At 40.4% G+C, this 9,686-nt stretch overlaps 1 pseudogene across 1 annotated transcript; it reads right to left on the reverse strand.

Moving 5' to 3' along the window:
- Positions 1 to 4,428: 4,428 nt before the first annotated feature.
- LOC103254611 lies at positions 4,429 to 6,014 on the reverse strand (annotated as a pseudogene). The gene has a single exon (XR_002481632.1). The product of XR_002481632.1 is annotated as a tubulin beta-7 chain pseudogene (transcript).
- Between the last annotated feature and the right edge of the window lie 3,672 nt (positions 6,015 to 9,686).

The following is a 9,686-nucleotide window of genomic DNA, read 5'->3' on the forward strand; positions in this document are numbered from 1 at the left end:
ACTTGGATGACAAGGAGATTTATCTGGGGAAAAAGAATATGACTTTAGCACCAAGGCAGATGAATTTTGGATGATACCACTTGATAGTAATTAACCAAATAGGAGCAAGGTCATGTGTGGAAAGGAGGCAACCTATAAGACTGGGAAGCCTGACATATCATTATACTTTAACAGTATTTATAATGCTTTTAAAAATAAATTGGCTTCCCATGTTTAAAAAAATTCAAATAGAAACCCCCAGAGAGAACTCCAGATAGCCTAAATTCTCCAGATGGCCTGGTGAAGGTGTTGAAACCCTTCAGAACCTGGAGTGTAAAAAAGCTGACCTCTTTCTCAGAGGTACAGATGAAGTATTGTCCTGAACAAGAAAAGAAGAAGAAATGGAGCGAGCCTTGATGAGCAGCTTAAATACATGATGAGGAGGAAGGGAGGGGGATAAAAAAATATTTATGAGGAAGGTAATGATGATCATAGCTAACAATTTTTGAGGGCTTATCATAGGCAAAGCATATCTGAAGCAACAGCATGCATGAAGAAAGCACTATGGCTAACTCCTTTGCAGAGAAAAAGAGGCTGATATCAATAGAGGATCTAAGATTGACCAAGATGACTACCCAACTAGTAGTGGTAAAGTCACGTATCTAACTCTTGTGGTTTGAGTTCAGAGTTCATGCATTCAATATGATACTGACTTTAAAAATGTTCAGGTTTCATTGAAAATCCTTAAGATCAAGCCGGGCTCGGTGGCTCAGCCTGTAATCCCGCGCCTTTGGGAGGCTGAGGTGAGCAGATTGCCTGAGCCCGTGGGCTCGAGACCCGCCTGGGCAGCGAGACCTCATCTCTACAATAAATCAAAAAATCAGCCGGACGTGGTAGCGTACGCCTGTAGTTCCGGCTACTTGGAAGTCTGAGGCGGAAGGATCACTGGAGCCCAGCAGGTTGAGGCTGTGGTGGCCGGGAGCGGCCACTGCATTCCAGTCTGGGTGACAGAGTGAGACTCCAACTCAAAAAAGAAAAAAAAAAAAAGAAAATCCTTAAGATCAGCAATCACAAACATAAAATATAATAGTGCAGCTAAGAATGAACTATCAGAATTATATTAGACATGACTTTCAGATAAACACTTTTAAATTCTGGCTCCCCATCACAATTACCAAGAAACAACAAAAATACATGAATACTGGAGACTTTACACAGGGAGTATAATTTATTTGAAGTGCAACCATATTTTAGGTATTGAAAACTATATACATCCCAAGGTGATCCGTAGGTAGAATCAGGTTTGAAAATTCAGAGAAAGGATAGAAGCATGGAGGTGTGGTCACCCAGGAGCTAAACTTTGTTTCTAGAGCGTCTTAGTTGCATATGCTTAGGGATTGCAGGTTTCTAACCTTGGTGCTGTGAATAAAAAATTAATCTGGGTATTAGTCAAGTGATTATGATATATTCCTTCAAACAAAATTTCAGATACCAATTTGGCAATCTTGACAACATATGATATCATGGAAAGCCTGAAAATATAGAAACAATACAGACCGGTGATCAAATCTTGCCTCAGAAGAATCCTACTGGTAGTGTGACTTTGTGGAAGTTGTTCATTCAACAAAGTCAATTACTATCTATTGAAATGGGCCTTATTCTGTGCTGAGTACTGGGTATCTAAATAGATTTGGTCCTTAGTTTTATGGAACTCATAACTGGGTGGGTGAGATGGGTAATTCATAATGAAATAAGCATGTAAGTGGGCATTTTAGATAGATAAATAGATAGATGATAGATAGATAGATAATAGATTTATCCATCATATTTGGTAATAAATGCTGTGAAGAGAAATAGTGGTAGATTTTAAGATAGAAAAAAAGATGCCATACCTGAGAGTACCTTACTAAAATTTGGAATCAATTGACAACTCTCTGAGAAAAAATAATATTAAAGCTAATGCTAATTAAGAATGGAGCCACAGAAAATTGGCAGAGAAAGCATGATCCAGACAGAGAGTGCAACAGCCTGTGCAGAGGTCCCAAGAGAGCAGAGAGCTTAACATGATAGAAGGCAAGGCAGATGGTCAATCAGACTTGAGTCCAGATAAGAATGGAGGCATTGCTGGATGATGAGGTTGATACAATAATAAGAGACCAGACTCTGAAAGGGCCTATGCTCCATGCACAGGAGTTTGGATTTTTTCCTAAGTGCAATCATAGGTTGTTGAAAGGTTTTCAGTAGGCAATGGCTCAACTCTGTATTTCATGATGATACTGCTGGCTGTAGAAAAGATAACAGACTGAAAGAAGGGAGGAGTGTAAGTGAACTGTTAAGTTAAAAATTCAGGTGACAGAAGATGTAATTGAACTGGACTGGGGACTATGAAAATAAACAAAAACAGACATGTTTGTGTTGATTTTTGAAGGTAATACTGAAATAACTTGCTGATGGACTCTCTGGAAAGTAAGGGAGAATGAAAATTGACAGAAAGACTTCTAGGTCTAGTTTGGGCAATTAGTGGTATTTATTGCAATGAACAAGACCACAGGAAGAAAATACTTTGTGCAGTTGGATGGTACATGCTGATTAAAAGCTTACTTTGAGATATGTTAAATTTAAACTATTTGTGATATAATCAAATTGAGATATCAGTGAGGCAAATGAGTATCTATTTTTAAAGATCAGAAAAAAATATCTGGCTTAGGATGAAAATTAATTAACTTTTCTAAAAGTCACTTCATCTTTATAAATTTCAATTCTGTTTTCTAGAGTCTATTCCTGCCTTGGAAAATTGCTGTGAGATTTGGAGTGTGTGTTGCACAATACTGTGCATACTAAATAACAGGAGGTAGGGGTGTTGAGAATGATAACAGCATTTCTATTGTCAATTACTAAGTTAACAAAGGAAAAGTTGCCACTAACAGGGAAGACACTGGTTCTCTCCTCCAGAAAGAATCACATTAATCACAATTAGGAGAATATTTCTCCTCTCCTCCTATCTCTTCTTCTCTTATAGTCTCTATGAGAGATGCCTTATTTCACACTATTGTATACTAACATTTTTATTTAAAGTGTACATATTTCTGTCCGCTTCTTAATGCTATAGCAGGATTCATGTCCTTTATTTACTTCATGCACCTGGATAAGCAAATTTAGCCAAAGATAATCAATTTTACCACAGAGGTGACATGGGAGGAAAAAAATGTAGTGGAGGAAGACTTTGATAAATCTTATGACAATATAATGTAGCAAGCTGAACTGTCAGATATCCACCCCATTTGTAATAGCCAGAATGCACATGACATTTGTCAATAAAAAGGTATAACTTTCTTTGAATAACTATCTGTAAGGATTTTAAAATCATTTTATTAGTTTATGATGAAATTATTTTTTTAGCAAGTGTAAGATCTGCAAGGTGAACCGTCAAATCTCCTTTACTTAAATTCAAATGATCATAGACATAAACTACATTACCTAGATTACCCCGGCCAAGTATACACATTAAACTGGATATCTAAAGATTTATTCGAATCAGCTGCAGTGCAAAGGGAAGTGAGCAGGTGGAGACTGCAATTGAAGAGAGGTTTGGTTTTTGTTGTTGTTTTTCAATTCCCATTTATTTTTGGCTCTTGGGGCAATGTCATCTTTTCAACATGAAAAAAAGCAGCAAGTTCAACACAAAATAAAAATATGAAGTGTAGGAAAGGACAAAACCAAGGGTGGGTGTGGGGAAGGCAACAATAAAAGAGATGAGATTTGCAAAAAAAGGTGGAGGGTGTCTTGTCCTCTCTCCTCTGGGGAATGACTAACATTCAAGTGGCAGTGTTCACCTTTCCGCGTTAGGTCAATGATGTTATTCATTTTGGGGGGTAAGAAACTGGCAATGAGGAGGGCATTTCTGGAGGCTTAGGGACCAAGGGTGGTTCCCCTTAATCCCCTTCTCTCCAACCAAGGCAAAAGAGAAATTCTAACATGTGAGGGAAGGATCTTGCTTTCTTGAAAGAGTGATACAGACCCCTCCTCAGGACAGAGCTTGGAGGAAGACTGAAAATGGAGATAATACTTGGTAACATCTCCCTTGAAGCTGAGGAATGGAACATAAAAATATCTGGAAAATATAACTTGAATAGCCTGGATTTCCCTCTCCCGAACTGTCCTAGAATGGAAGATTCCATCTCATTCCTTGTAGTGACTTCTACCTGCTACCTTCTGCTTTCCACACCTTTGCTACTCTTGGGCTTAGGATGGTGGCCATTATCTGGGTTTTTGTCATTGGAGTTGTTCTAAATGAGATCTGGATGAGACCCAACTTCTTGGAGAATTATTTTTGAAATGGGAAAACATTAACTGGACAGGTGGGAGTAGGCACCAGAAGGAAATACAAGGTTACTGAGAATGGCAGAAATCCAGATTTCCCAAAGTGGAAAGAGAGAGGAGACATTCAACAACAAATATTTATTGAGCGCCTCTTATGTGGCCAGGCACTGTTCTAGACCCACCCCACCCCCCCAAGGAGAAAAAAAAGAGGCAGCAAACACAAATTCTGAGGGAGAGGAAAGGGGCAGCTGAGGAAGACGGCTATGGGAACTGAGAAGCCTGAGGTGATGGGGGCTCTGCCTTAGGCCTCCTCTTCGGCCTTCTCACCAAAATCTTCCTCTTATTCTGCGGTGGCATCCTGGTACTGCTGATACTCAGAGACGAGGTCGTTCATGTTGCTCTCAGCCTCAGTGAACTCCATCTCGTCCATGCCCTCACCTGTGTACCAGTGGAGGAAGGCCTTCTGGTGGAACATTGCACTGAACTGCTCGGAAATACGCTTGAAGAGCTCCTGGATGGCTGTGCTGTTGCCGATGGAGGTGACTGCCATCTTGAGGCCACGAGGCGGAATATCGCAGACAGCTGTCTTGACATTGTTGGGGATCCGTTCCACAAAGTAGCTGCTATTCTTGTTCTGCACGTTGAGCATCTGCTCATCTACCTCCTTCATAGACATCCGTCCGTGCAACACAGCAGCCACGGTGAGGTACCGGCCATGGCGGGGGTCACAGGCAGCCATCATGTTCTTGGCATCGAAGACCTGCTGGGTGAGTTCAGGTATTGTGAGAACCCAATACTGCTGGCTTCCACGGCTGGTGAGAGGGACAAAGACAGGCATGAAGAAGTGGAGACGTGGGCAGGACACCATGTTGACTGCCAGCTTGCAGAGGTCAGCATTGAGCTGGCCAGGGAAGCAGAGGCAGGTGGTGACACAGCTCATGGTGGCTGAGATGAGGTGGTTTAGATCCCCGTAGGTTGGTGTGGTCAGCTTGAGGGTGCGGAAGCAGAAGTCGTAGGGGGCCTCATTGTCAATGCAGTAGGTCTCATCAGTGTTCTCTACCAACTGATGGACAGAGAGCGTGGTGTTGTAGGACCCAACCACAGTGTCTGACACTTTGGGTGAGGACACCACACTGAAGGTGTTCATGATGTGATCAGGATACTCCTTGAATCTTGCTGATGAGGAGCATGCCCATTCCAGAGTCTGTGCCCCCACCCAGCGAGTGGGTCAGCTGGAAGCCCTGCAGGCAGTCACAGTTCTCGGCCTCTTTCCGTACCACATCCAAGACAGAATCAACCAGCCCAGCACCCTCTGCATAGTGGCCCTTTGCCCAGTTGTTGCCTGCCCCAGACTGACCAAAAACAAAATTTCCTGGTCTGAAGATTTGCCCAAAAGGAACAGAGTCCATGGTCCCAGGTTCTAGATTCACTAGTATAGCACGGGGAACATATTTGCCACCTGGGGCTTCATTGTAGTACATGGAGATACCGTTGAATTGCAGGTCGCTGTCCCTGTGGTAGGTACCGGTGGGGTCGATGCTATGTTCATCACTGATCACCTCCCAGAACTTTGCACCGATTTGGTTGCCACACTGACCAGCCTGGATATGCACGATTTCCCCCATGGTTAAAATTTACTTTAATTTTATGACTCGCCTCAAAGTATGTACAGGGCAAGAAAATACGTAATTTTTTTTCCTCTGCAGGTCGCAGACTGAAAGAAGCTGGAGCAGCAAGGTCCGAACGCAGTGGCAGGAAGGTTCTCTGAAGAGAGGTTTTAAAGAGAAGCCATTTGTGACAAGGAGAGAAGAGGAAAAGGAGAGGTAGTTGTTAAATAGGGCCATGGGTTTTTTTCATTGTTTTGTTTAGTAGTGTTTACAATGAGGTTTTAAGATCATAAGATTACTAGAGTTAAAAAAGGAAATATGATTATGCTGAATGGGAGACTTGGATTCAGAAAGCATGCCGAGGCTTTTGTTTTAGATAGAAACAGAGATGTGTTCTTCCTCCAGCCCCCCAATAAAGTACCAAAGCACTATTGCTAGTGATTGGATGTCATAAGGTGTCTGCTTGAGGTTCATCAGAGAAAAGGACATTCTGTGCCCAACAACTCCCAGAGATGACTAACTTCCCATCACTGGCAAGATTCACCTGAGGGAATTTATCCCCGAAGAGGATGCACTGGATCTGGGGCCTACATGGAGAGGTAGGACTCAGGTATCGCAAAGTCAGGAGTTCTTAGCCTGGTAAGAATCTGGCTTTAGCAGATCTATAAATTTTCTCATACTGTAGAAAATATATATGTTGTTATGGGTAGTTTTCTTTTTTATTATTTTAAAGATGTGGGGTAAAATTCAGAGTTAGGTATACAAACGTTGATTATTCAGGTACCTTTGTTGATGAGGTGTGCCTCTCCCTCCCCAGCAGGTTCCCTCAACTGCCAATTCCACCCTCCTTTCCCTGGAAGTTTCTCACTACTGCCAATTCCTTTCTTATAGTGTTAATATAATTGGTCAAAGTCCATTGATGAGTGAGAACATATGGCACTCTGTTTTTTGTTTTTGTGATAGATCATTGAGTATGATCGACTCAATTCATCCAAGTTGCTGTGAAGTCCATATGTTTGTCTTTCTTCATGGCTGCATAATATTCCATTGTGTATATGTGCCACATTTTTTATCGAGTCCAGCTTCAATGGGCAGCATAGTTGGTTCCATGATTTTGCTATTGTGAATAGAGCTGCAGCAAACATACACGTGCAAGGGTATATTTTGTATAATGATTTTGTAGGGGAAATTGCTTGGTCATATGCAAGGCCAATTTCTAGTTCTTTCAGAAATTGCCATACTGTTTTCCAAAGAGGTTGCACTAGTTTGCATTCCTATCAGCAGTGTAGAAGCATTCCTTTTTCTCTGTATCCTCGCCAGCATCTGTTGTTGATTGTTTTATTAATGATGGACATTCTTACTGGGGTTAGGTGGTATCTCAGTGTGGTTTTAATTTGTATTTCGCTGATGGTTACTGAAGCTGAGCACTTTTTCATGTGTGTTGACTGCCTGTATCTCTTCTTTTGAGAAGTGTCAATTCATGTCTTGTGCCCACTTTTTAATGGGGCCGTTTGTTTTTGACCTTTCAGCATGTTTGATTTCCTTGTAGATCTAGATGTTAAGCCTTTGTTAGATATACAGTTAGCAAGTAATTTTTCCCATTCTGTGGGCTGTCTTCCTGCTCTCTTGATGGTTTCTTCTACTTTCCAGAAGCTCATCAGTTTGATGAGGTCCCACTTGTCTATCTTATTTCTTATGATATGGGCAGTTAGGGTTCTGATCAGGAATTGGTTGCCAGTTCCAATTTCCATAAGGGTGTCTATCTCCTGCATTTTCTAAGATTCTTATAGTGTGAGGTTTTACGTTTAGGTCTTTGATCCATTTAGAATTAATTTTTGTGTATGGTGATAGGTAGGGGTCCTGTTTCAATCTTCTGCATGTGATCAGCCAGTTTTCCCAGCACCATTTACTGAATAGGTTCTCCTCTCCCCAGTGGTTGTTGTTGGAGGCTTTGTCAAAGATGAGTTGACTGAGAACTTGAGGTTTGCTTCTGGAATCTCTATCCTGTTCCATTGTTTCTATATGCCTGTTCTGGTACCAATACCAGGCTGTTTTGATTACTGTAGCCTTATAGTAAGCTTTGAAGTCTGGAAGTGTGATATGCCTCTTGTTTTGTTTCTTTTACTAAAAATAGTTTTGGCTATTTGTGGTCATTTATGTTTCCATATGGATTTCTGTATTGTCATTTCCTGGTCCGAGAAGAATGATGTTGGTAGCTTAATGGATATTGCGTTGAATCTGTAGATTGCCTTTGGTAGGATGGACTTCTTAACAATGTTGATTCTTTCTATCTATGAACATGGAATATTTTTCCATTTGTTTGTGCCTTCTTGTATTTCTTTCAGCAGTGTTTTGTAGTTCTCATTGTAAAGTTCTTTCACTTCTCTGGTTAGGAAGATGCCGAGGTATTTCATTTTTTTGTGTGTGGCTATTGTGAATGGGATTGTGCTTTTTATTTGTGTCTCTGCCTGCTTGTTGTTGGTGTATAAGAATGCAAATGCCTTATGAACATTTATTCTGTACACTGAGACTTTTCCAAAATCTTTTATCAGTGCAAGCAGGTTTTTAACAGATTATCTTGGATTTTCAAGGTGTAGGATCATTTCATCAGCAAAGAGAGATAACTTGCATTGTGGACAGTTTTCTAAGGAGAGGATCCCTTGCTTCCATCAGATTCTCAAAGGGTTCTATCACCAGAAAATGCTAAACATACTGCTCAAAAGTGTCATTCAACCCTACAATCTGTGATTTCACTTGATGCTACAACTCTTTCTGGACAAGCAAACAGTGTGGCTGAATGATGGACATGAATCTAAGAACTGACAAAACAAGGAGAAAATGAAAATATGAGGATATGGTAAAGAGTAATAAGAGTCTTAAGTCAAAATAGATGGCCAGCATAATAATATAAATAAGCTTTTTATTGCAGCATAAAACATCATGATGTATTTACAAATAAACGTTCTGGCAGTGACAACTTGTTATTAAAGAATAAGAACACAAGGATCTGGAAGCCCTAGAGGACTTGGGAAAGGACCCCCTTTATAGGTTTTCTGTGTCTTATGATGCAAAGATTTGAGTGGAAGGCAGTTCCCTTTGGGCCTAATGATTTGTTGAGGGATCTGTTCCAAAATACATTCTTTCTGAAAGCACTTGTTCAAGATAAATACATTCATTTCATTGGTAAATTCCCTTTGTGCAGGATTTTATTTTTAGCAGACACTCTATGTCCATAGTTTACCTGGAGACCTTGTTGCCATTCAGCTTTTTGAATCCCCATTTCCAGAAATCATAATCCAGTATCTATGGATTGGGGAAATGGAAATGCATTTTTTAGGCAACACTTCAATTGATTCTGATGCAAGCTTTCACTAAGGAAAACAGGAAAAGCATGTCACCCTTTAGGCACTTCTGTAACCAAAACAGGAATCTACTTAACTGGTTTAGATGAAAATGTTAGTGATCAAATGACTTTATACATTAGTAGTCAGTTGGATATTAGCATATAAGCAGAATGTCAATGCTTACGGCAGAAAAATAATGTATTATGATGCAATTTCAAGTTTCAGTATAAAATCCGCAGGAAAGAATTATAAAGATATTAACCTTCTCTGAAAAATGTTATCCTTATTCTAGAGTGACCACCAGTTCTACCCACGTTTAAAATCTTCCTAATGTACACAACAGAGTTCTACTTTCAAATTTAGTACAATCAATTCATAGATGAATAAATGTGAAATTATTCACCATGATATGTATGTTGAGTTAGTGTGACTTCCT

This window comes from Carlito syrichta, unplaced genomic scaffold (genome assembly GCF_000164805.1).
Source record: "Carlito syrichta isolate Samal-C Ts95f unplaced genomic scaffold, Tarsius_syrichta-2.0.1 Scaffold287036, whole genome shotgun sequence".
Taxonomy (NCBI): domain Eukaryota; kingdom Metazoa; phylum Chordata; class Mammalia; order Primates; family Tarsiidae; genus Carlito; species Carlito syrichta.